We start from the raw sequence: 27,501 nt of genomic DNA, 5'->3' as shown, positions 1-27,501 counted from the left end.
CCAGGTTCCTTCAGTTCCCATGGGATTATGGGATAATCTATATGTGGTTTGGCTGCTTGTCTACATTTGCCATCATTGTCTTGTCCATCTCCTTGTGATAGTAACACAATTTTTCCAAATTTCCTGTGTATTTTGTCTTTACATCACTCAACAGTTTTTTCAATATGATATTACGTGCAACATCCTAGAGGGCAAGGACCACACCCCACTCCTCTCTGTTATAATACAGTCCATAAAGAACTTGTACCCATTGCTGCATTAGGCCCTCAGGGGTACTAAAAGGCATTAAATGATGTCATCTTGCTCGGGAAGCTTACTCCTTTCCATTTTCCAAAGTGAGTCAGTGGTCTATTCCTGATTATATTTTACTCTGATTATAATTTATTTAAATTATTTCTATTTCTCTCTCTCTTGTTAAAACAATGATTTATATATGGAAATTGTAATTCATTATTGTAACTGCAATACCTGAATAAATGAATATTACTGAAGAAATATTTGTTGAATATGCTCATGAAAAAATGGGACCACCCTTACCCTCTTTCCCCCTCTCCCTCCCCCTATCCTTCCTCTCCTCATCTCTCTTTCTCTCCCTCTCTCTCATGCATGTTTTTTATTATTAAGTCAAAATCATGAGACTGTGCCTGATGTGTGTAACTTTTGCATAATTGGTTAATTTTTTTTCTGTATGTGTGTGAGAGTGTGTTTAACCTATTGTATGGCTAGCAAGTACAACTCAGTGATTTTGCCAAGACTATGCTGTAGTTTCAAAGATTATTAGGGCAAGAGGTTTAATTAAAGAGAATCTTTACCACTATACATTCTCCTCTGGTAGAATTCAATCCATAGTGCAGCTCTCCTAATTTAAATTTAGAATCAGCATTTTCATAATAAAAATAAAAATGAAATAAAAAACATTGATGAAGACCACATTAATACTCAGGAAGACAGTTCCTCTGCCTGAGACATGATGAATTTGAGTGATGACTTCATAATTGTTTTGTCTAAAGAGATCCAATAACTACTTCACCTTCCCCATCCACACTCTGAACCTTACTGTTGCCATCTCCTTACTCTGACAATCACTTATTTCATGATTTACTCAAGCACTGATATTGGCTTTTTTTTTTTTTGGCAAATTTAATTCTGTAACTTCATGTTTATAAATGTCAATATAAGTTTCCATTTAAAAAATAAAACAAAACATTTTTCTTAAGAACCCAATCAATCTCTTCAATTTGTACATCTGAAAAGAATCTGTGTGTGAAATTTTACCTTTAAAAATGGAGAGGGTTATAAAGAATGACAAGCTTTTGAGGGGTAAAGAGATCTATATGATAGAATGCTTGCTTGTAGCTGAATTTATATATTTTAAAAGATTAGTGGGTTTGTAATTATGTCTCTATTTTTTTGTTAATCAACATGTTTGTTTTACAGCTCTTTCTAAAACAATTTGTGCAGTAATTAAATGTCTAACAGGAATTTTTATGACTGTTTGCTGAACACAAATGTAGTTTAGCTTAGTAGTTTGGAGTTATTAAGTGAGCCATCATAATTTAATGTTTTAAATAAAACAAATTATAGACCTCTCCTAAGCTTTACATGAGGCTCATATTACCATGGTGTTTATGTTCTTCAAAGGTAACAGATTCTACATTCCCAACAACCTATTTGCAAGCACATCAATAAAACTCTTCTTTTCCATTTAGGTTTGTTCTTTAAGGCAAACAGTGCACAGCAAAGTAGAAATAAAGGCAAAATTAATTTTCTTGTAAGAGGGAATGGAAAGAGAGGAATATTTACTGAGCACTTACTATAAGTCAGCCACTGTGCTCGATATCTTATGTCCTCTCATTTAAATCACACTATAACCCACAAAGAGGCAATTGATCTACATTTTATAGATAATGAAACTGAGGCTCAGTGAGGAAGCTAAACAGCTTGTCCCAAATTTACTTTTCTTTGTCAAATAAATAGCAGGGTTGGGTTCTAACACAAATCATTTATTATTATTTTTTTAAATATCTCTTTATTGATTTCAGAAAGAGGAAAGGAGAGGGAGAGAGAGAGATGGAAACATCAATGATGAGAGAGTCAGTGATCGAGCCCGCAACCCGGGCATGTGCCCTGACCTGGAATCGAACCCCGATCGCCTGGATCCTAGGTTGACGCTCAACCTCTGAGCCACGCCCGGCCGGGCACAAATCATTTATATCCCTACCCAAAACTGCTTCTCAAATTTTCTAACATTTCTGTAAAACTGTGCAAACACACAAATCCACCCAACACCTTGACTTGATGCTATAACGGCCAGCAGTATCATCATCACACAAAAATGTGCAATTATTGATAAGTCATTACAGTCAAACATCTTTTATAGTCTATGCATAGTACTCACATTTTAAAAAGGATCATTCAATCTTTTAATCAACAGATATTGTTTGAGTAATGCATATACTCTTATCCAAAACCAAGAAAACAAATTATTTCCCTGAAAAGGTTTAGAAATCACATAGGACATTAAATTGCAAATATTTGGGGAAGGAGAGAAAAAACATTTGAAAAGCTTTTAAATATATTCCATATATCCTACTACATACTTTCTTATATAATACTGCTTTAATTTATTCTAAACTCTGTGAACTCAATCTCCAGCATATGCATACATTTCTTCTTATTTGTTCTCTCTCTTTTTCCACCAAATTACCTTTATTTTACTACACAAAAGTAAACTGAGACTAGAGGATTTAATTAACTGGTTATTATGAGAGCCAAGAATAGAACTCAGGTTTCTAGGACATCTAAACTCATGCTTTGGGAGATTGGGAGTGGTGACAGGAGGACACAGAGGATGGGGAGGGATGACTGACTCCTTTATTCAAGCACCTCTGTATTTATTTATCTTATAATTGTAAATGATGCATATTTATTGAAAACCCTGCCTTTCTCATTTCCACTACTTATAATTCTCAGTCATTGCTACAATTTTTAACTTCTTAGCAGCCAACTATCACAAATGTCAAAGCTAACAAACTCAAAATTACACACATACACACATACACACACACGTTATGCTCTTAGTTTGTCTCCTACCTTTTTAACCCATGCCTGTCATTTTCTCTTTGGTTTCTTGTCACCAACGGCTAATGTTCTAGGCCAGGGGTTTGTAAACTGTGGCCCATGGACAATATCTGGCTGACCACTTTTTCTGGGTGGTCCACACACTAAGAATGGACTTGTATATTTTATTTTATTTATTTTTGTATATTTTAAATGGTTGAAACATAAAAATATCCAAAGGATAAATAATACGGTGATATATGATAATTATAAGAAATTCAAATTTGAGCTTCCATAACCAACTTTTAATGTATCACAGCCATGCCCACTCACTTATGTGTTGGCTGTGGCTGCCTCAGGGCTTCAATAGCAGAGCGGAGTAGTTGTGACTATACAGCCCCCAAACCCTGAAATATTTACTATCCATCTCCTTACAAAAAATGTTTGTAGACCCTGTTTGAGGCTCTCTTCTCCCTCCACACATTCCCAGAGCAAGCACTTCCACCATAGCTACCGTATATAGTTATTCACATTCTATCTCCAGAACCTCAGGCCTACAAAACAGACGGCCAGTCATACGGCTCTGCTCCGTGAGGAGGTTCAAGGGACTACTAAGCCACGTGTGTCCCCAGTGGAGCTCATTTTCTTCTGCCCTCAAACTAGGCCATCTTTCTGCAATTCCAAGTTCCGAGAAAATCAGCACAGTGCACTCAATCAACCAAAGCAGAAATCTGAGCATCCTTGAGTCTTTCCTCTTCTTCCCTCAACCCTCCATAAGTGCCAGGAACTGTAAGCTCCATGTTACAGGGATCCCCCACGCTAGTTTCTAATTGCACAGATCAGCACTCGGTTAAGCTACCATCATGCATTGCCTACATTAACTCAGCTGTTGCCTAATAAAGATTCCTGACCCTAGGCTCGCTTCATCTACTTTATTCTCCACACTGGCCAGATCTTTGCAAAGTGCAATTTTAGTCATGCCCTTGCTTTACTTACTACCCTTCAGTGATTCCTTATTTCCCTTAGTATAAAATCCATACACTGCCCACCATTTCATATATCTCCACTCTCTAATTTATACTAAGGTTTTTGAATGAGCTATGCTCTCTTAAAACTTACTTTTCTCTAAGAAATGCCCCACAGTCTACTCAAATGACAAATCTAGAAAACTAACAAATGCTCCCTATCTATCAAGACTTAAATGATTGTCTTCTGTGCTGTGGGTATTTCTTTGAAATCTTCCACACTAGACTATATGTGAGGGCAAAGGTCACTAGTTTGTTATCTTGATCACAGTTCTCCCAGATCTATATAAAGGTCTGGCATACAAGAGAGGTATCAAATGAATTTATTCAATAGAATTGAGTAAAAGTTTGATATATATGCCAATATAATTGTAGCCAAAAATAAATCTTTAAAAACAAAACAATACCTGTGTCCTTTTAGGAAGAAAAAGTTTGGTTAAATTATTTTGCTGTTATTTTGTCTGTTAAAATTTACTAGAAGATTATGCAGCAGCGCTAATAAGGATAGTCTTCATCACAGTCAGAAAATATCATTTCCCTAGAAAGCCATCTGAAAATGAGAGACATCTATAATCTCAGTACCACCTTTAATTTGCTGTCACTACTGTTAGACTAATATGTTTTTATCATGATTTTTATAAATTAAGCACTAATAGAACCATGCTCAAATACAGAAAATATTATAAATTAACTAATAATAGCTTAGGTCTTAGAAAATTAAGTATATTCTCCCCTTTACTAAGATTAGATAAGATGTATATGCTCAGTCAGAATCTAGGTGTATTAATGATAACAAGTCTTATAAACTGTAGAGGTCAAGTGTGAAGCATGCAATAACAAAATAATTTATGTCAAATTATTTTCATTACTATCTTAGATGCAGTGGAAATCCTTCAATAAAGTATTAAATTACATCATGAATTGTTCATATTTATTATCTGAAAAACGAGATACTCCAACAACTGAATTTTTAATTTTTTCTTCATGTCCTATCTCCAAATTTACTTGTTGATCAAAAAATAACCTTTTCTTTATTTGACATTGTCTTAATATTTATATTCACTTTAATCATACCAATATATTTTCTGTAAATTATTTTGTTTGTTCATTAACTTGAAGGAGAATCAAAGCCTCAGCTATTTATTAGTACAGTATATATACAAGATAGGAAGGACATTTTAGAACCCTTGTGCACCATGATGGTAAAAATAAATTGATCATCTGAATATCCCAGTCAGATCTCTTTAAATTTGGCTAGCAAGAATGCAAGCTATTCACAGAGGGATAAGACAAGAAATGGTGGAAGGCTTCTCACTGGTCCAGCAAAATTTTATTCTCTATGAGAACCATACAAAGACATCATCCTTCACTCTTTTCTTAACCTCGACCTCCTTGCTTCCTACAGCCAGGTTCTATCAGTTAAATCTTTCTTCCTTTGCATCTCCCATTACCCTTGTAACAACCCATTCAGCCCACAGGCATGCCCAAAGCTTCTCTATCATAAAACAATATAACTCAGCCCTTTTCTTCATTCTTACTACTCTCTTGTGTCTCTCCTTTACCAGCGAACTTTCATCCAAAAAGGTTTATTTTCACTGCTTCTACTTTATGACTTCTCACTCATAAACACCTCAAAGTGCAACTGATTGCCCCATCATTTTACTGAAATCTCCCAAAACCATCAGTAACTTAATCTAGTTACCTTTACACTATCCTCTAACTCTCCTGCTATTCCTAATGGGCTTTTCCCTCACTTTAGATTTTCCTTCTAACTCTGAAAATCCTGTTTCCTCTTGCTTTTTCTCTCTATTTTCCTCTCTTTCTCCCACCTAAGATGTTACTAATTATCAAAGTCCCATCATCTTTTCTCTTTTATCTCTATATTCCTTCCCTTGAAGATAGAAACAAATTCATTGGCTGAGCATTCTCTTATATTGAGATAATTCCAAAATTTTATTTCTGGTCATGACTTGTAATTTAGAATTTCATTTCTGCCTTACATTTCTTTGTAGGTGTCTTGTGAGAATATCATATTCCATATGCCTTCATCTGGAAAACCACTGTATGCTTCAACGGGCTCCAAATCTATGTTTCTGTGTTTGTTTGTCTAAGGGCCATCATCCTACTCACCCAGGATTAAAGGCTCAAGGTTATCTTGGTGTCCTTTCCCCTGCTCCTGAAGAACCTATATTCAGTAGGTTGTCAAATAATGTTAATTTTACTCCCAAAATATAATTTGTGTCCGACCCTCTCTCTGTTATTTCATAACCACTGTAGTGGCTTAGAATAACATTATTACTTCTAGACCACTGAAAAGGCCTTATTCATCCAACCTTTCCTCCCATGACCCATGTTAAACACCACTTCCAGATTCATTTTTCTAAATCACAATTCTTGTCATCAGTGTCTATTTCACAGAAATGTCTATCTACCTGACTTTTTAACTTTAGTTGAATAACATAGCTCCTCCATCACTCCTTAAACTTAATTAGGGGATTATATTTTATCTTTCTATTATCATTAACACCCAGAATACCTTGGATGCCTTATGCATTCAATACTTAATGTGAGTTTGCTGAATTATTTGAAAATATTCAAGTCTGTGCCAGAGAACAAGAAAACAATAAGGTGGTTGGTAATCATAAGTATTAAACAGATCATAAGTTAGGCTTAAGAGATAGGCAAAATTAATAGGATTTATTTTAAAAAAGTAATTGGGAAACAAGCAATATATGAGACAAAGGCAACCTTTAACACATCTTGTTTGAGTGAATAATTTAGTAACCTGTAAGACATTTGAAAGAGAATAAAGAGAAAATATGATGGAAGTTTTAACATAGACAGTGAAGACATTAAAACTGTTCAAGAGTTTGCTTATCTTGGTTCAGCCTTCAATTCAAATGTTGACTGCAGCCAAGAAATCAAGAGAAGACTGAGTCTTGAGAGGGCATCAATGGAAGAATTTGGAAGGATCAACAAGAGCAAAGATGTGTCATTACAGACCAAGGCTAAGATCATCCATATGGTCATATTCCAAAAGGTTATGGATGGAGGCAAAAGTTGGACAGTGAAGAAGGCTGATAGAAAAAAAAAAAATTGATTTACTTAAAATATGGTGTTAGTGGAAGCTCTATAGATACTCTGGACCACTAGAGAAATGAACAAATGGATCCTAGAGAAAATTAAACCTGAAACATTGCTGGAGGAAAACATGACAAAACTGAAGCTAATTTCCTTTAGGCGCATCATGAAAAGGCAGGTTTCTTTGGAAAAGAAAATAATGCAAAGAAAACTAGAAAGCAGAAGGAAAAGAGGAAGACCAATTATGAGATGGACTGACTCTATAACAGATGACATGCCGAGTCTACAGGAGCTGAGTAGGGCTGTTCAGAGCAGCACACTGTGGACATCGCACATTCATAAGGTTGTCATTAGTCAGGGCCTTCAATGTTACAAGTGATGAAACAAACAAGAGAATGGAAACACTCATTCAGAATCATGTGACCTCTGAACTGACATTTATGTCACATCTAAGTCAGTTGTCCATTGGTGATACATGATATGGCCCAACAAACAGGATACCTGTGACCAATGACCCACACCCTTTCTTTCAGAGACGCACAGGGCTGAGTACATGTAGCCATAGCTCCAGTTCCAATATAATTTACCAGTCTACTAAACATGGATTTCCTCTAAAGAATATCAGATACGTTAAGATACTCTGAGGACTTGAGGAAACAGTTAAAATCCTGTGCTCTCTCTCCCATAATGTCTCCTTTCTCTCTAATCAAGAAACTTACTAAAACTGAGGATTTACCTTAGGGAAGTTCAGGGCAAAGCAGAAAGCAGCTTGTCTTTTCAATCACAATCAAAACTCATGAGAATCAACCGGTAAACCCACAGGGGCTTGACTAAGAATATTGTCTGAATCAAATTTCAGGCTGAATCTAGCCTCTAGGTACTTCTCTCTAGGCTTCAATTAAGGGTTTAATTCTCTATTCGTTGCTGTAAATCATAGCTGGCCACAGAAAGGCATTCTTAACCACAACCCCCTCCCTCATAATCACCCCGAAGCAATAACATTTCACAGCTTGGACATAAAGCACTGACAGACTTTTGCAATAAAATGTGACCTTTACTGTTAAAAAATGTTTTACAGCATCTGACAAACCATTTTCTTAATAGGAAGATATATATTCACTTGATGAATTAAAATAGCATAAACAATTTAATTTTTTGGAAGATATGAACCACAATATGCTCCAAATGAGGAAAATTTAATTTTATATCTCTCTACATTTTTAAAATGATAGATCATGCTTTTTTTTTTTTTTTTTTTAAGAAAAAGAGCTCTTCATACCAACATCCTCAAAGGGAACACTGGACTTACCTATTTAGAAAGAATATCTATATGCTTGTAGAAACATCCATGAATTTGGAATAAGTGATCTTAGTATTACTTGCTAGGAAAGCTTTGAGGAAAAAGCAGCATAAAAGAAAATGCCTTTAAGTAGACTCTACTTTCACACTATTGCTTTCATTCATCCATCTTCTGCTTTATGGGGCATTCAAGTGAGCATTAAAATCACAGAGGAACACAAAGTTCCCAATCAAAGGAAAATGAGAAAGAGCTCTGAAAACTAGTTTTTAAACAACTTCTTCAAAGCACAACATGAGAACAATCAGTAGTAGGAGTTTTTGTTGGACTTCATCACACAAATGCTAATCAAAGGGACTTACAAGTCCCTGAAATGAGTCTTTAGGGGGGTCTTTAAAATTTTTATCTTAATGTTTATAATCGTACTCTCCAAATGCATTTCTAAAGGCAAAAATAAAAATTATCTGGCTGGGAACATGACATGCAACAGTTTTGGGTACTAAGAATTTCCCTAAAATATACATCTGTGCATGTAGCTTTTGAGCATGGTTCATATGACATCATTTGAGATGTCATATTATAAACAGAAAAAAAATACAGAGTTATGATGTGGCACAGAGTAAAATTTCAGAGGATTTTTATAACTGCTTACCCAGCACACACCTTTGTTCACACCAAAACATTTAAAAATCTAAGGTGTTATACGGCATAATTTATATTTTCACTCCAGAGTCTCTTGAGGTAAGAATAGAGACAAGTTCATCACGCAATCTTTTCACATTTACTGAAAATTTGGGAATCTGCTCAGTTTTTAGCCTGGAGTATCTTGAAAGTAACCTGATCTAGGAACAACTGAAAGGCAACCTAGATATATTCTCGCAAGGTGTTACAATTCAAATATTTTCTAAAAATAACATAGAAGTTGAACAAATCAATAATTCATTCACTAATATTCTTAGGGAGGGACCATGTCCTATTTAACTTTATATTAACCAAAATCCATCACAATTTGAGGGCAGAACATGTTTTAAGCAAATATATACAAACAAATTGATTTTTAAAAATGTATCACTGCTTGCCAATACATATTTCCCTTGTGTATTCAGAGGAAAAAAGTTATGTTTATGAGCATAAAATGTCTATTATTAAGATTAAAGCCTGCATTCAGAGTATAGGATAACCATCAATAGTTCCATAATTTTCTGTGGGGATTTGTAATATAAGGTAACAGTGGTTACAACTTACTAGTTCAAAGTTTTTTTGAAGAGCTAAGAGACAGTCAATGATAAAGCCTTCTCTACAGGGGAGAGTGTTTGGGAGTATAGTTTCCTTGGTTCCCTGCAGGATTTCACAAATCTTTCTCTGCAAGGAATCTGTCTTCAGCAATCTCTAGTCTATTACATCTGCCCAGAAGGCCTTAGAAATGCTCCCATGCTGGTGGTAGGTCATATATTCTAGAACAACTGAATTATTTTAATGATAAAACTAAAATATGTTTGCCCAAAAGCCCCTTTGTAGAACCACATTACTTGAAATATTTAAATAACATAATTATCTACTGCTTTGAGTAATACTTTGAATTGAAAATCACCCCAGAGACACACATAGTGTTCACTGTGGCCTGAAATACCACTTTTTCTCCTCTGCAGTGTTCCCACCTGCATGAGCAATGCTAAATATTCTTCATTTTCACAACATGTAATCAAAACATACCCTGTACTTTGCTCCCCATCTATTGCCATGCTTATCTGCCACAGAATATGCATGCATCTGATTCATTACAGATTTAGCCTGGTGCTGCAGGCCCTTTGCAAACTGACTGAAACCCACACTTTCTCTAGCTCTTTCAATTAGCAAAACTCCATCACAATCAAAATGGATTAACCATCATTTCATGGTTGGACATTTCCTTGCCTTTGCTTATTCTGTATTTCTTGCCCAAGACACCTCCAAATCTATTTCTTAAGCCATAGCTTTTTTCAAAGCTCATTTCATGTTAAATATATTCAAATAAGTCTTTCCTAACAACTGAAGAGCACAATAATTTTTCTTTTCCTTGATCAATGGAATATGCTGTTGCAACTATCATCTGCACTAGACTTGAGGTCGAATTTGAGATTCAAATTTGGCTCTTAATAATTGTATAATCCTGTGAAATTATTTTAAGCTCTTTTTTTTAGTTCCCTCTCCTATATAGTGAACACAGTAATATTTATAGCCCTGGACTATTGCTTTAACTGAGAAATATTTGTGAAAAAATCTAGAAGAGACAGTATGGTTTTCTGTTGTTGGTTTTTTTAATAAATATATCTTTATTGGTTTCAGAGAGAGGAAGGGAGAGGGAGAGAGAGATAGAAACATCAATGATGAGAGTGGTGTCATTGATCAGATCCCTCCTGCACAGCCCCAACTAGGGACCAAGCACATGACTCGTACATATGCCCAGACCCAGAATTGAACAGCCATCTCCTGGATCCTAGGTTGATGCTCAACCTCTGAGCCACGCCCGGCCGGGCTAAAGATATATTTTTTTAAAAAATTTATTTAATTTCTCAGAAATCTAAGAACTTCTTCAGAAATCTATTCATTTGTAGTTTTGCATTATGAATTGTAAGTAAATATTATTAGTAGTAAATAATAATATCATAAATAATTGGGGGTTAATGATAGATTTTTATAATCTAGACAGTATTTGTAATAAATAGCACAAAGAGTGTAGTGCCTATGTAATGACTCATATAGTGCCTGTAGAGTTGTAATCTAGATGCTATAGTATACTATATAATAAACTAGAGTAAATATTCTATACAATATATAATCCATAGAGTACAGTAAACAGCTCTATGACTAAACAAGTTGCATACTTTTCAATAATACCTGTTTCTAATTCCAGTTTAATATATGCATTCCACCAAACATGGAATTATTTTAACATAATTTAAAATCAAAATGCCACCACATTTAAATTACATCCATATCATTAATTTTTGCAAAGTAGAAACTGCCACTAAATACTGGATTATATAGTTGTGAGCAGAGAGCAAACAATTAGACTTGAACTATACTATTGAAGGTATCTGAGACAGATACATTTTTTACATGAACTATAAGGGAGCAAAAAAATATATAATTTTTCAATATTCATATACATCTAATATTATCGGTTGTGTGTTTTAGGTATTCTCCTAATTTTACTGTTGTGAATATTTTATTATGGAAATACCTACAGATATAAATATACAGAAGTAATATAATTAACTCCTAATAAAGTAAAACTTCTTTATTTGCCATGGTATTTCAAATTTCAATTAATATGCTGTCCGGCTTAGAAATATCCAAGTATTCAAAGCATAATTTTTCCTACATTCAATTTTTTTTCCATTTTCTTAATACATATTATAAGCAGACTTCATTTATTTTAACTTGCATCTCTTCATAACAAAACTCTAAGTTAACATGTTTTCAACAAGCATATGAAATAATCAGCTATCTTCCCTATACAGGATAGTAAGAATTAAGTAACAAGGAACTAACTAAGAGATTAGTTTCAATTTGATTCATTTTTACTTGTTTTAGTTTTGATTTACTTGCATATAATGGAAAGATTTAGGATCAATTCTCTACATTTTGGACAAAGCCATGTTAGGCTTATTTTTATCATTGGTGCCTCCCCCCAAAATGCCAGGAATAAAGAACAACAGATAAAATCCACAATAGATCTACAAATGTCTGATCAAGATTTGGTCTGCTACATATCTTCCAGATTATAGTTATGGTTTAACTACAATATTAAATCTGCCCTTTCATTTTTTGGAATAAAAGGTGCTATTAAGCCTCTTCTGAGTGTGTGCAAGTGTGTTTGGAAACACCTGAGTTCACCATAAGTGATCCAGAACTGAAGAAAAGATGGCTGAGCCTTAGGGTCGCAGTTTTCTACATTTCTATGGAAACCTAGTGGCAGTCGTTTTTTATGGATTATTATTCCCATTTCATTTGTTGTCTTTAAATGATCGCTTTGTTGCCAATTAAGAAATGGAAGTAGAAAGGGTCGAGTTTGTAAATAATCTGTTTCGAACTAAATTAAGGATGTTGAAATGATTTAGCCCAACTTTGTAAAAGACAGTCGCCTACTCCTAATGCTTCACGCACAGTGTTTCCTGTGCAATCTCAGCTTCCTTCCAGGTTTGCAGGATCAGGGTCAGGAAAAACAGGCCCTGATCATGGATTGTTAAGAATCCTGTATTTTCAGTGGGGGACTGACTCCTCCTCTTCTCTTGGGCCTTCTAGATCTGATTTCACCCACCTAAAATTTCTAGACTTTATAATGACTTCAGGTAAAACAAGAATGCCTTTCTTGCTCAAACCTAATGTACACCATCTGTAACATCCCGCTGCTTTCGAGTGAACTGCCATTGCCATTCCCTGTTTAAAGTTCTTGTTTAGTTCAAATGGCTACTTATTTCTCATATGATTTCTGTAGAGAAAAAAAGAAAGGAGGATTGACGGGAAAACACAGGATTCAAAGTTGAGGAACATGACTTTTCCTCTGAGAAATCTTAATAAATTTATAAACAATTTTCTTTTTTCAATTTCCTTACTTCTAGTTCTGCCTAAATTAATAAGATTTGAAATTAAATGGAAATAATAAATATGAAAGGCCATGAACAAGTTATTTTAATCTAAATAAAATGAGTTACAAATATTTAACAAAAACAACAACAAATAAACATGTTCAATGGGGCCTGAGAAATAAGGGGAAGAAGAATAGGCAGGAAGCCCCAGGATGGGGGTAAAAACAGATTTTGCGGACTATTTATGGAATAAGCCAATAACGATCATCCCCATGATAGGTTAAAAATGAGGGAGATAACTATTCAATCTCATATAAATCTTCATTATGGGCCCACGTTGTATCAGAAGTGCTGCAAGTCCCGGGAGACAAAAATGTGATCACAATATAATTTATGCTCTTGAAGATCTTGTAGTCTAGGGGTAGAGACCATCGTGTAAACAAATGTAGCCCTTGACTATAACAGAAACCAGCAAAGAGGTGGAGTAAGAGGTATAGATGAAGGACAAAGAGAAAAATACACTGTATTGGGAGGTAGGGTTGGGGAAAACATAGAAATTAGTTCAATTTAAAATTTCAGTTACCAGTGACATATTTATTTGACATATTTTTGTAAATGGTGTTTTTGGTACTCTCAACCCATTTAGCCTTGTTACAGCCCTGAGAGTTGGTTGTAGTATTATTCCCATTTTATAGAGGAGAAAAAACTGAGACCCAGAGAAGTTAAGTAACTTGCCCAAGACAGTGCAGCTAGTTAGTGTTAGAAACAGGATTCACGCTTAGGCCGATGTGGTTTCAGAGTTCTTGCTGTTTGATGTGATGTTGCTTTGTTGAAATGCAGAGGCTCAGCTGTTTATATAAACATTTTTAGCACCTGAAATAACCTTGCAGTTCATTAAAGTATACTTTGGAAGTATAAAGTCTGAAAGTTTAGGTATTGTACATCATTCATGGGCAATAATCTCTTTTCAAGAAATACTGAAGAAAATAAATTCATTTAGTACATCAGGAAGACCTAACTTACTGCCCATGTGCCAGTCTATGACATTTTCTCCCATTTAGGTTAAACTCCATTCTACTAAACACAGGGGAGATGAGTCCAACTTAAAAAAAAAAAAAATTGCTTTAGTTTTGTTCCCCCATAAAAGTTAACTTTCAGAAGAGCCCACCAAATATTATTACCAAGTACCATCACTGAGAAGAGAATTCTGATTCCCAAGAAGCAAAAGGCATTTAGTGGTATGATTCAGGGAATGCAAATCAGGGCTGCCAAGTCAATCCTAGGGTGACAGGGAGCAGCCATTAGTGGATTCCTTGCTGGGGAAGCTAGGACTGGCTCCTGCCAGCGACAGCACCAGGCAGCCCTGGCAGAGCAGCCCATCACTGGAGCAGAGTGGCTCAGAGCAGCTGCTGCGGTCAGGTGAACCTGAGGGTAAGTCCTGTGACACAAATGTTAAATCACTTTTCTCTCAGCTTCTCCTTCTAGTAAATAGATTGGTAAAATCGTGGAAAGTGGAAAATGTGAATAATCAACATCTCATGGTGTTTACACACATTCGCACACATATATTTACACACGCACATACATCATGTGTGTATAATATATATTATGTAGTGTATACGTATGCATATAATATGTATGTATATATAGATGCCTTGCCCTGCACCCCTGGTTGGCATCTGCATATGAAATAGAGTGCTTCAAGCCCAGCCGGGCGTGGCTCAGGGGTTGAGAGTCGACCTAGGATCCAGGCGACCAGGGTTCGATTCCCGGTCAGGGCACATGCCCGTGTTGTGGGCTGCAGCCAATCAATGACTCTCTCATCATTGATGTTTCTATCTCTCTCTCCCTCTCCCTTTCTCTCTCTGAAATCAATAAAGATATATTTTTTAAAAAAAAAGAAAGAAAAGAAATAGAGTGCTTCAACAAACAGTACCAAACTTCTATACATAGTTAAGTGACAAAAATCTAGGGATCACCGATAGAGTGGAGATGACGGAGGGACAGCAAATAATACAGAGGTAAGAATGGGGAGATTGAAGGTAGAGATTCATAAACCCACACAGCATGACAGTGAACTTGGATGTAAAGAAGGAGATGCCCAGCAGGAAAATCCTGAGAACTCAAATAACCAAGGGGTTTATGTGTCTCTGTAAATAGAGTAGAATCTTCTCCTTTAGCCCTAGTACTTCCAACTCTATGACAGTTGCAGGACTAGCCCTGTTGGTATTTCTGACCCTTCCTCACATCCAGCTTTCCTGATCTTTCCTCAGCTTATTTCCCAATGGATTTCTTTTCCTCTCAGTTATAGGCCCTTGAATGTACAGTCTCTGTAATGCAATTGTTCAAGTCAAAAATCAGAAAGAAGCATCCTCTTTTGGAGAAATACAGCACATTTTATTGTACTTAATGAATATCCCATAATGCTTCTGAGAAGCCTCTTAGAGTTTATCATGTAAGTATTTGTAAACAGATAATATTTAAACATGCATTTTATGCTTGATAAAATATAATTTCTCTCTTGAGGAATTTAGATGCAGCCACAGTACATACTTCATTTTAAACTGTAAATTTATTTCCTGATAGACCTAGGAACTTGAATAATCTATCCTACAAATATATGTAGTATGCAAAGATGTTTTAAAACAAGTATTTTAATTCTATTCAGTCTATTATGAAATTTTCCTAGACTGTACATTAAACAGAGCAAAAAAATCTTTATCAAATGTCATGACTAATCTGTGGTTAAGCACCTTTTAAATTTAAAATCTGTTCTCAAAACAGGGAGGAGAACATTAAATGAATCTATGCTGAGTTATGTGACATAAAGATATTCTAAAAAATATTCAAGATGGAGGTAGATCTTGCTGAACCTCCGTGCTGTATTTGGCACTATTATTCTTGTTTCTGTTTGAATTTTCTCATTTTTCATGAGTCACACCATTCTGTTTCCCCTCTCTCTTCTCTGATCATTACCTGCTTTCCCTCTTCTGCCTCCACATCTTCCTCAACCTGAACATTTTGACATTTGCTAGGCGTTTGTTTTCTTGCTAGCTCCCCACTCTTGTTCAGGCTCTTCAAAGTGATCTCATCCACACTCAAGATTTTACCTCTGAGTTGATGAACCTTAATTCAGTTGTTCCAACTTAAACTTCCGTCCACATTTTCATACCCATATCTGCAACTTGGTGCTAGACATTTCTGCATTCTTTGTTCATGCATCTAACCATTCACTAAGCCCTTGTAATTTTACCAGTATAATAATAATTCAACCTGAGCCTCCCAACAGCCCCCTACCCCAGCCACTTGCATCAATAACCTTCCCATCTTTATTGTTGTATCCTTGCACGACTCTCATAGTTACCTAATGGATCCTCTTGCCTGCAATTTTGCCCCTTTCAGATCCATTTTCCACATAATTGGCAAAATGTTCCACCTAAACTGCATATCTGACCTTTTTAGGCCCTGCTCAAAAACTGTCAATGGTTCCCAGTGGTTTACAGAATAAAATCCAAGCTCTTTCCTCCAACATAAAATGAGGCCCTCCAGTTGTCAGCTTTAATTTTTTGTTCTCTCTTCATTAAAATTTATATCTCAGAAGTATTTACTTTCGTGAAGTTCACAACATTTACAGGGCTGTTCACATCCAGCCTTGTGCTCAAAACTCTCTCTCCATACTTTTCACCTTTTCACCTAGATATCCTTGGGTAACTCCATTTATCTGAAAGGTCAGCCCTCTCGGGATGCCGTCCTGGCTCATCACATGGATGCCTCCTTCCTTCTCCATGTTAGCATGTGGTAATCTCTAGCATGACACCAGTAACACTGCACTACCTTTCTTTGTACCTTTCTATAGCTGTGTCCCCCACTGGACTGTGAGCTAGCTCATGGAAGGCAGGAGATGCATGCATTCATAAGTACTTATAAAGTGCCAGGAACTGAGTTAGATGCTAAAATAAAATGTTAACTAAGTATTTCCCCCCACCATGCATATAATTATTACATACAAATTTAAGGCGCATATTAAGTAAAAATAATTCTCTGTCTTATGCTACATATTTACATATTTATGTCTCAAGGAACTTCTTATAGTACACTTATTTATTGATAAAGGTATCCAGTAGACATGTCTGCCTCTGTGTGTGTTTGTGACAGCTCACTCTTAGGCACTGGAGCTATAAGTGGGGCTATTGCAATCCCCTGTTTAATTTTATGTTTATTACAGATTTAACTCATACGTTCAACCCCTCACATTTTAAGTGAGTGTGGTTTAACTATGTAGATATAGTACTATGTATATGTTAAGGGTAAATTATGATCAAACAGTTATCCAGGACGGGGCTGAAGCCACTGGTTGACCTAGGGCATCCTGCCAGTCCTCACTCACTGGCTATACTATTAGTATCCTTTAATCTACTATACGTGACCCAAATGCTAAGGAAATAAAAAGTTGCATAAAAGTAGGATCCCTCATATAAATAATAAGGTACTTAGTGTGTCCAGAAGTAAGAGTCAGAATGTGCCAGTTTCCAAGGGTGTACATTTAATGTTATTATTCAACCTCTTCACATAGCATATCTCTAAAGGAGATGATGTCCTTAGAAACAGACCCACTTAGGGTCCTTAGAAATGGATCTACCAGTGGCACTGTTCCCAGGCTGGGGTGTGATACAGAAAACTTTAGGAGAACATTTCCAGCAGAGTTAATCTTTACAAAACAATCTGTCTCAGGATAGGGTTTTCTCCATAAAGTAAAAATACAAGACTCCCAGTTAAATTTGAACTTCAAATAAACAACACTTTATGTGAAATTCTGATTTAACTGGGTGTCCTACATTTTAGCTGTTAACCTTACATTCTAGGAAGTGTAGACAAGGTTGAGTACAATACCCTATTCATGTAACAAAGTTTAAAATAATCTCATATCATCAAGAAAGCAATTTTCTTTCACTGTACATTCTTTTGTTTCCTTTATGAAATATATGTATGTGTATATTTTTCCATCTCTTCTTTTCCCATTTTTTCCAATCAGATTAATTACCCTTCTGCAATTTTCTACAGTTCAGGAAAGTGTTGACTTCTCATTAGTTTGTTTATCAATTTAGTTTTCTTTTTGGATAATAATGCTATCTCGTTTCAAAAAAAATAGTCAAGAATGAGAGAGTTATACAAGGCTTTGTAGCTTTCTATTTTAGGTTTCAAGTGTTCAGAATGTTTAGTCCTTGGTGATTGCAGGACTTTATGATAATTGGCCCATTATCTCAGATATCTCTGATACCATCTTATGGATGTTCGGTGGGTAAAAAGAAATAGCCGGCTAGGAGGGAGGAGGCAATTTAAATAACCTTTCATTTTATGTTGCTTTCAGTAAACTACCCTTTATTTGATCTGTGCTGCATATATACCTAGGATTCTGAAGGCTTGAAATGTCTTATTCTGGCAATAATTTTAAAAGGGAATGTAAATGCAATATTTAAGATTATTTACATGGCCTGGCAGGGTGTGGCTCAGCGGTTGAGCATCGTCCTAGGATCCAGGCAATCGGGGTTCGATTCCCAGTCAGGCTACATGCCTGGGTTTCGGGCTCGATCAATGACTCTCTCATCATTGATGTTTCTCTCTCTCTCTCCCTCTCCCTTCCTCTCTCTGAAATCAATAAAGATATATTTTTAAAAAACGAAAGATTATTGACATGAATTACAACAAAAGGGCAAGCTATTTAAGTGCAGATCTCCAAAGAGAAATTATAAGAACAAAACTCAGAGGGTGTTTTCTCCCTCTGAGTCTCTGCCACTTATTATCATGTTAACATATTCCAGCAATCATTTTCATTTCATTAGTAAAATATCATACCTCTTTAGCAAATTAAGAATAATACCATGTAATTCTTTTCTGCATAACAAAGGCAAAGAACCACAGAGAAAGATAAAGTGTCTACCAAGTTAGATCTTTTGTAAATACCGCTCTACAGAATATAGCAGCTCTTCTTAAGCCTAAGAACAGATAATTCTGTTTCAGGCAAGAGATATGCTCAATTAGCACACAGATAGCAAGCTGTACTTTACAGGAACACTATCTCTTTTTGCCTGAAATGACCTTTACCAAACTAAAGTAGTTTCAAAATTAAGTACTCAGATATTAATTTATTTTTCTCTCATCCTGTCTAAAGAATATATGTGTACATTAAATATGTTCTAACACCCAAATATCCAAATGTACAGAACATGCAAAATTAGTAAGTTATTATTCATATATCAAAAATAACTCACCAAAAGATTCACCACAGCTTTCCTTCCAGTTCTGACACTCAGAGTGCCTTAAAATTTTAAATTAAGATATTTTATATAACTCTTCCATAGCACAAAATTAATCACTGTCTACTTTGAAATTTTGGATCAAGGGTATCATTTAGCCTGCTTGATATTTAAAAGATAATGATGGGACCTCTACATTAGTTCTAATTCACCAAAAACCACAATTAGGTTAAATATCTATTTTTGTCTCTGCAATCAGTCCTAAATCAATCTTCCCAACTGCATTTGGTCTATATACAGTTAGTGGGTTTCATTGCATTGTCTGACTTCAGTGAGTTTTGCTATGTAAACAATATATTAGCAATTAGAATAATTATGATGGCTAATATAAGCTATAAATTTTAGTGAAAACTCTACCAGTTGAGGCATAGTAAAGTATAATTCACAACACTCACTGATACTTAGATTTAGATAGTAATTCAAACATCAGTTTTTAAATATTCTTTCAAATCAGGATTCCCCTTACCCTCATAAAAAATTTAATAAGAGATAGCCAAATAGCCTCTCAATAATAATATTCTATTATTAAAATGTCAATTTTTGTAATCCTCACTTGAGGATATGTCTTTATTTAATTCAGAGAAAGAGAGAGAGAGAGAGAAACATCAATTGGTTACCTCCCTACAGGCCCTGACTTGGGATCAAATCCACAACCTAGGTCTATGTCCTGACCGAAACGGAACCCACAACCTTTTGGTGTATGGGACAACGCTCCAATTAACTGAGCCACCCGGCCAGGGCTAACACATCACTTTTTAATGAAATACTGCCAATAGTGAATTTGTTTAATGGTTATTTGACTTATACCCATAAATAAAGTATCATAGTGAAGAAATATAGAGCACCTGCTATGTTCCAGACATTTTTTTAAGCTCCGGGAATACATTAGTGAGCACAAGAGCACAACAGACAAAAATCCTCAAAGCATGGAGGAGCTTACAATCTTTTAAAGGGAAAAATTGGGCCAAGAAGATATAAGCATTAGTTATATGATTAATATACATTATTAATGTCTAGCTCTTTCTGTAATTATTTATTGAGGATCTACAATACCTTTGATAGAAACTGTGGAGCACAGAGAAAATTATAAAATATGACATGCACTCAACGTGTCTGTAAATTCATTCATAAGACAGACATAGCTATAAAACATAAGAATGAAATGCTTAGATCGAAAATGCCTTGCAATTGAAGAGAAACAAATGATTATAAAAATTTATAAGGATTGGAACAGGCTTTGTGAAAAATATTTAATGTTTCTATAAGTTTTGAAGGATTGGGATATAAAGACAGAGCAGATGCTTTGATGCTTCGGGAACAGAATGAGAACAAACAGGCCAGGCCTTATATTTCCAATACTTTGGAGACAAAAAGAAAACCATATGACAGGAGCATACAGTTCACTGGCAATTACAATCTTTGGCAGGGGAAGAAATATGGGAAATTATCGTGCATCTGAAATGTAAGAGTTTTCTTGTTATTCTATAGACAGTAGGGAACCAATGATGATCTTTGAGAAGGAGTGAGACATGTTAATCTGAATAAATTTAAATTTAACTGGCATAATAAAAAGAGCAAATTTTAAACTTGATCAAACATGCATAATATGGTAAATATATATATATACATATGGTCAATAATAGGTTTTTTAAACATCAGCCAGTTATTAAATGAACTATCAGTATTATACATTAAGGTTTATATTTACCTAGCACTTCTATTTTTAGAAAAAAAGGTTTTGTTTTATGACTTGGGTTTTGGGGTGATAGTTGGTTTATGCATTTTTTGCTTTGTTCATTTTTTTCTTATATCTCTCATGGTCAGGTCTGTTCTTAGTTGCACATCACATGACTGCCTTCATCAAACAGCCAAAATCTTCATTTGTGAGTTATTGTCACACAAAAGCGAAGTGCTAGATGTATTTTCCACCTAATAGATGAGAAAATATGCAAATATAAACAATTTCTCTTTTTCTATTATATTAAAAGCAATTGAAGCATGATTTCGTTAACCACTTATTTTTAAAAAGTATCTTTGTCAGAAACAAGGCAAAGTTGAAAATGTGATTTACAAATGCCTCGAACCAAGTTATTGTTAAAAATATCATATTTATACTTAGAGTTCTGAGCCTCAATTTTCTCACCTGTAAACAGTAGTGAAAATATCTCAATTTTAAGTTGTTACAAGGATCAGATATAAACTCTTTACCTGTGTTATATCTAATCCTAAGAACAGCCTCGTAATTGCGCTATCATCACTATCATTTTACAGGTAAAAAAACAGACTCAGATTCGTGTCCCAAAACAAAGCCTTTTCCTTCTCAAACCCCATACTCCCTCCCCTCTATCATGCTAATTCTCCAATTGTAAATCATGAAAACATTGTGGGTTCAGAGATAAAAATAATTATACACGGTAAAGATAATGATAACCTAGTGTTTTCCAAAATACTGAAGAGTTTCTTTCTTTTGCAGGTGATGTATTCAACACTGTAAACAAAAATACTGCAAATAATCTCTCACTAATTATTTACAAATTTTGAACCAAGTATGTGAGTTATTTATATGAATCATATGAAACTAAAACCAGAATATGCAAGTTAACTCAATGAACTAGCAATACAAAGCACTATCTACTTGGTTTTCTTGTTCCTAATTTATTTTTAGATTCTAGGGGAATTTCATCATATAAAAATCTCTCTTTTCAAGTATTTAAGTGGATATATTGCTTTCTATTGCTACAGTTGATTCTTGTGCAAAATGAACTAATATTAAAAGCTAGAGAAATATTAGGATATGCAATTTTTTAACTAATGTGAAGAATACCTTTTTCAATTTAAAAATAATAATTTTATTTCAACAGGTCTCCCTTAATGACAAGATATAATTATAATAACTTCATAGATAAGACCAAAAATTCTATATGAATTTCCTTGAATATTTCTCCCATTGGTTACGTTTTATTTTTTGATTAACCACTATGTTGGTAAAAGCTGCCTTAATTACCTGGAGTATCTTCTGTAATTGTTCTTTAAGCAAAGAACTGAATAAGACCATTCATTTAAAAAATGGAGTATGTCATTTCATATTTATTTGATATTTCTATTTTCAGAAGCAAGATCATTTTTTAGCCTTTGGCAAAAGTATTTACATTTTAAAGCTGAAGTATTTAAAGTGAAGTTGGAAAACACACAGTCACTGTTTTACGATGTTATAATAAGTGCTATGAGTGGTCCATCTGGATCCTGTTCTTCTCTTTTTATACATCTCATAGAATAAAGAATAGAGTTGGTTTTATTTGGTTTTGAACTTTGAAAGTTAATAGAACTAAAACTGATACTTTTTAAAAAGTAAAGTCCCCTGAGAATAATGCCATTAAGAAAAAAACTGCAATGCTCTTCTTTCAACACCTCTTATGTGTCATGGAAAGAGTATTTGGACCTGAGTAGATTCAGGACCCAACTCTTAAATATAACTGCGAGAACATGATTATAGTTCTATCTCTATATAAAAGGCACTAACCATTAGTCAATTCACTGCCCCACCCCATGTCACCAGTGCCAAAATTAGGTACAATTTTCTTCAAATTAGAACTCTGTCTTTGTTGAGGGACATTTTGCATTAAACCCAAAAGGATGCATTGAGATTGGTCTAAGCAAGTCATGACTGGCACATGCCACCTCCCCAGAAACTCTCCTCCCAGCCTCTCCTGAAGCTAAGGAGGAGCATGTGACCTAATTTTGACCAATGAAATATTAGCATTAGATGGCTGGAAAAGTTCTATAATTTTTGTTCTTCAATAATAAAAGATGAGCGCCACTCTCAGAAATTCCCCTGCCATTCTTCTTCCTCTTTTCCTGCGTTCAATAGAGAGGATCTAGAGCTGTGACAACCATCTACTTCCACTAGGTAAAAAGCAAGAGGAAAACCAATATTGACGGTGGCAGGTAAACTGAAAAGAAGAAAGAAAAAAAAAGAATGCAGGTCATCATTGAGCCCCAGGCCATCTCTAGACTGATTTCTTCCAGGTGCCTTGTTTTGTGTGATAATGGAATGTCCTTTGCATAAGCATTGCAAATAAGATTTTCTGTTGTGAGTAGTTGATCTTTGTGTCTCTTATCTTGTGAGAAATTGTCCAGTACATTTATACTGGTTTTTACTTAATAAATTCTTAGTAATTGTTTAAAAAATAAGTACTTTTTGACAGGTAGCTAAGCTGGAATATTGGAAAAAATGATAGTTTTTATAGTTTTAGTCTGTTGATTTTATTTTGACATTTTAATATTCTGTAAATTATGCGTAATATCTACCTGCTTACTCTGTTATTTCATGATACATCCTTAGGTACTTTTCTCAATGTTGTCCTTAAGGTTGAGAAAATATAGGGAAATAACTTGTAGAAAATAATAGATATGGTAGACACAAATACAAGAAGGAAAGTCTGATGTTCTTTAGGTACAGAAGCATAAATAATCATAAAGCACATTAAAAAAAGTGGATCTGACCCCTTTGAGAGGTGGGTAAACTTATATAGAGTCTTATATCTTTCTCCTTGGGGTTTTTACATATTCTACAGGTTTAAAAGGTTTAAACATAAAAGTTCATTAAAAAAACAACTAAAAACCCCCACTAAATATGTATAGTTCTGTATATATGAGCTAGTAAATATGATTCAGTTTTCTACTAAAACAAATATTAACAGCAACTTCTAATAATTATATTTAGTTCTTATGCATTTCTGGACATAAATGATTTTCTTACTGAAATCATAATAAATTGTCTATATTTGTTTTAAAAACATGTATAAGAAAATACAGTTGTTAACTATAATATTAAACTCTAATTATACTAACATGACATATTAGAGGCCATTTACATAGACCATTTGTGCTTTCCCATCTAAAAACTTGTGCTCTGCTCTTCACAACATCTCTAAATCCTGTGTCTTACAGTTTCATATCCTGTTGGGCATAACCCAAAAGTGCTCCTCATCCGAATCCAGATAGCGCGAAATGCCCTTTTCATTCTGTCACTGTCTACATTTTTTCTAATAGTAACTAAAACTGACATTACTGCTAATTATATTACGAATCTCATCTTTCCTAGAAGACCAGGAGTTTCATGAAAACAAGGTCAACTTAATCTCCTCTCCCCCCGCCCCAACCTTTAGTCAGCAGCCTATTCCTTCCCTTAAAAGCAGGATCAGTTTTACTGACCCCAAAATGTATGAAATAATACCTTACATAGGCTATTACATAAAATTGTCCTTCATCCAACTTTGATAACAAAATCAAATGGATGCAGTAAATGAATAGATAGGACACAAGTGATCAATTTCTACAAAAGGAGTGAGAGGAATTTAAAAGTCACTCTCAAGAAGATATGGTGCATGCAAGGCAGCTCCTTTTTTTAATTTTTAGAGGCTTAGGCAATGATTTAACTCCAATAGACTGCATAATTTATAGTTCCTTTTCAATAATTTTTGGCTTTTGGGCTGCTGTTTCATTCACGATGACTACATCTTTGAAGGTATCTTCAACATTCAGCCCAGCGTTATTTGGGACCCGCAAAGATAAACTAAAGTTTAGGGTGGACACAGAATACGCAAGGCCAACAGAGTGAGGGACCGCCTGACTTTGTGTATTTGTAAAACACTTAAATACTGAGACTGAACTTAAGCGACAGGGCTGTTTACAAAAAGAATCAGTCCAATAGGCACAGAAAGTAGATTTGAACTATCTCATTCAACATTCCTATTTTAGGTCATAATATTATTAATATAAATTTAAAATAAATTAATAAAAACTACACTAAGATTTAAAATAAATAGGGTTTGGACTCTTCATCTTTAAATGTGGACAATTCTCAACATTAATAACTAAATATAAATGTAACTAAATACGTTCAATGATTTTACAATAAATATTTTGTAATAACACTTTTTAATAAGTAAGTTCCCTTCCAGTGCTAAGATTTTGTGATTTCGTAAGTGAATGGATAATTTAAAACAGGAGAAAACGATTCCAGAGGAAATGTTATTAAAGATTCCATTGGATGCCATATTTCTTCTGTGTTTCTTCCACCTTACATACCCCTAAATGCTACTACTAAAGTAAAATGAATATTTGTAGTACTTATGTGAATTGACCCAATAACCACACTTTAGGTACTACAGTTAGGCAAGCGATGTGTTAATGTCAAGCTGCAGAATGTCGACTAAAGTGGAAAAACAATCTTCTTTTCAGAGAGAAAAACAAAATGCACTAAGCATATATAAAAAGTCTTTTTTTAAATCAGCAGATGGACCCCTGTATTTTAGAAACTATTCGCAATGAGATGTGTATATGTTTTTAGCAAGATGATGTAAAGCAATGCACAGGGGTATAAGTTGCCAAATGTGTATTATACTACAGCATATTCTTTAGCACTTCATAGTTTTAAAAAAATCCCTTAATGAAAACCTGTGATATGCCATTACTGTAGGGTAAATTGATTTCAAGGGAGTAAGTAGTTCAATAGACTCCATAATTTATAGTTCCTTAATATTCATTAAGTACTTAAAAAAATCTAGTATATTTTTTGTAAATAACCACTTAGCTGCAGCATGTGTATGTATGTATGTGTATATCCTTTAATTAGAATTTTTGTTTCATTATATTTAAGAAGAAAACAACTAAGGTGACCATAGAACTGAGTCAGATGTAACCAATGACTTAAATATTCTGGGAGTATTCATAGGGGGATTACAAGTCTTAGTTAATTACTATCTCCAAGTATTAAACTACACTCCAGTGGCTTTTAAGTTTATTCAATTTTTAAATTAACCCCTTTTGAAATCAGAAAATGTCTTTCAATATGGGTGTTTTTTTGTTGTTTTTTTTCATTGGAAAGCTTAGCTAATGCTAACATTGGATATTTTATACATGTAACAGAACATCTTCAACCTTGTATAATTTGGTCATTTTTACTAGTAGATTAGAAAACTCAGAGGTCTGTTGCTAAATTACAGCATGTAGTTTCTCTGGATTAAAATCTACCTCCCACAAAAAGAAAGACACTATTATGTCAAGATCACTCAGGTTCCAATATGAAATTAGTTTGTAGTTCCAGTCAATGCCTGGTGAATAGACCCATATATCAGCCATTATAAAAACCAAGGTGACATTAACTGGAATGCAGTGTAGGTGCCAGATCTTAGTCCGCTTAACACTCTTTTCTGTGCCAGACTCACTCCTTCTAAATCCAAATAAATAACACTTGTATTATACTCACATCCCCTTGTAGGGACGTTCACAGAATTCTATAGACTTCTTTTAATTAGACCTGGCCACACTGTCCTGCATCGGAGGGCAGGGGCATTGTCAACTATATTTTATGCAGAAGATATTAAAGGAGAAACTTCCTAATTCTCCAGGAAAGCGATAGACTAATCAAAGAACCCAAGATTGTTCTGAGACACACTAGGACTCGATACCAGAGAGTGTTTACCCACAAAATAATCTCCTTGTTTTTACAGTAAATACAAGAAAGGGATTAAAAGTAAGACACAGGGAAAGTAGAATGTCCTGAGACAAACCATGAGAAGCAAAGTAAAGCAATTATTTCCATTATTCACGTGATCTCAAAATAATGTCTACTCTGCTCTACGGAGGTCTCTTAGTACCAGCTGTAATCTTCCAATGTGACAATAATTATGCCTGTAATCATGTACCTTTATGGTGTAATCCATTTATTCTAATAAATAAACAAACCACAGAACTCATGTCCCTGACCACAGAATTCAGTCCCTATTTCCTGGCTATGAAACTAAATGTTTTCATTTTCTCATTTACTCTTAAATACTCCAGGACTATGTTATTTATTTCACAGAAGCCTTATGAAGTTACACGGAACGAAGTAAATTTCTCTTTTTAAAAATTCTAACAAGCCTGGCTGGCGTGGTTCAGCCGTTGAGCATCGACCTAGGATCCAGGAGATCTGGATTCGATTCCAGGTCAGGTCAGGGCACCTGCCCGGGGTTGTGAACTCTCTTATCATTGATGTTTCTATCTCTCTCTCCCTCTCCCTTCCTCTCTCTGAAATCAATAAAGATATATATTCTTTTAATTCTAATGAAGCGACTATACAATTATTGATCCTTATAAATTCTTATGTG

The sequence above is a fragment of the Miniopterus natalensis genome, chromosome 8 (assembly GCF_054644295.1).
Source record: "Miniopterus natalensis isolate mMinNat1 chromosome 8, mMinNat1.hap1, whole genome shotgun sequence".
In the NCBI taxonomy this organism is placed as follows: Eukaryota; Metazoa; Chordata; class Mammalia; order Chiroptera; family Miniopteridae; genus Miniopterus; species Miniopterus natalensis.
This window is presented reverse-complemented; position numbering follows the sequence as displayed.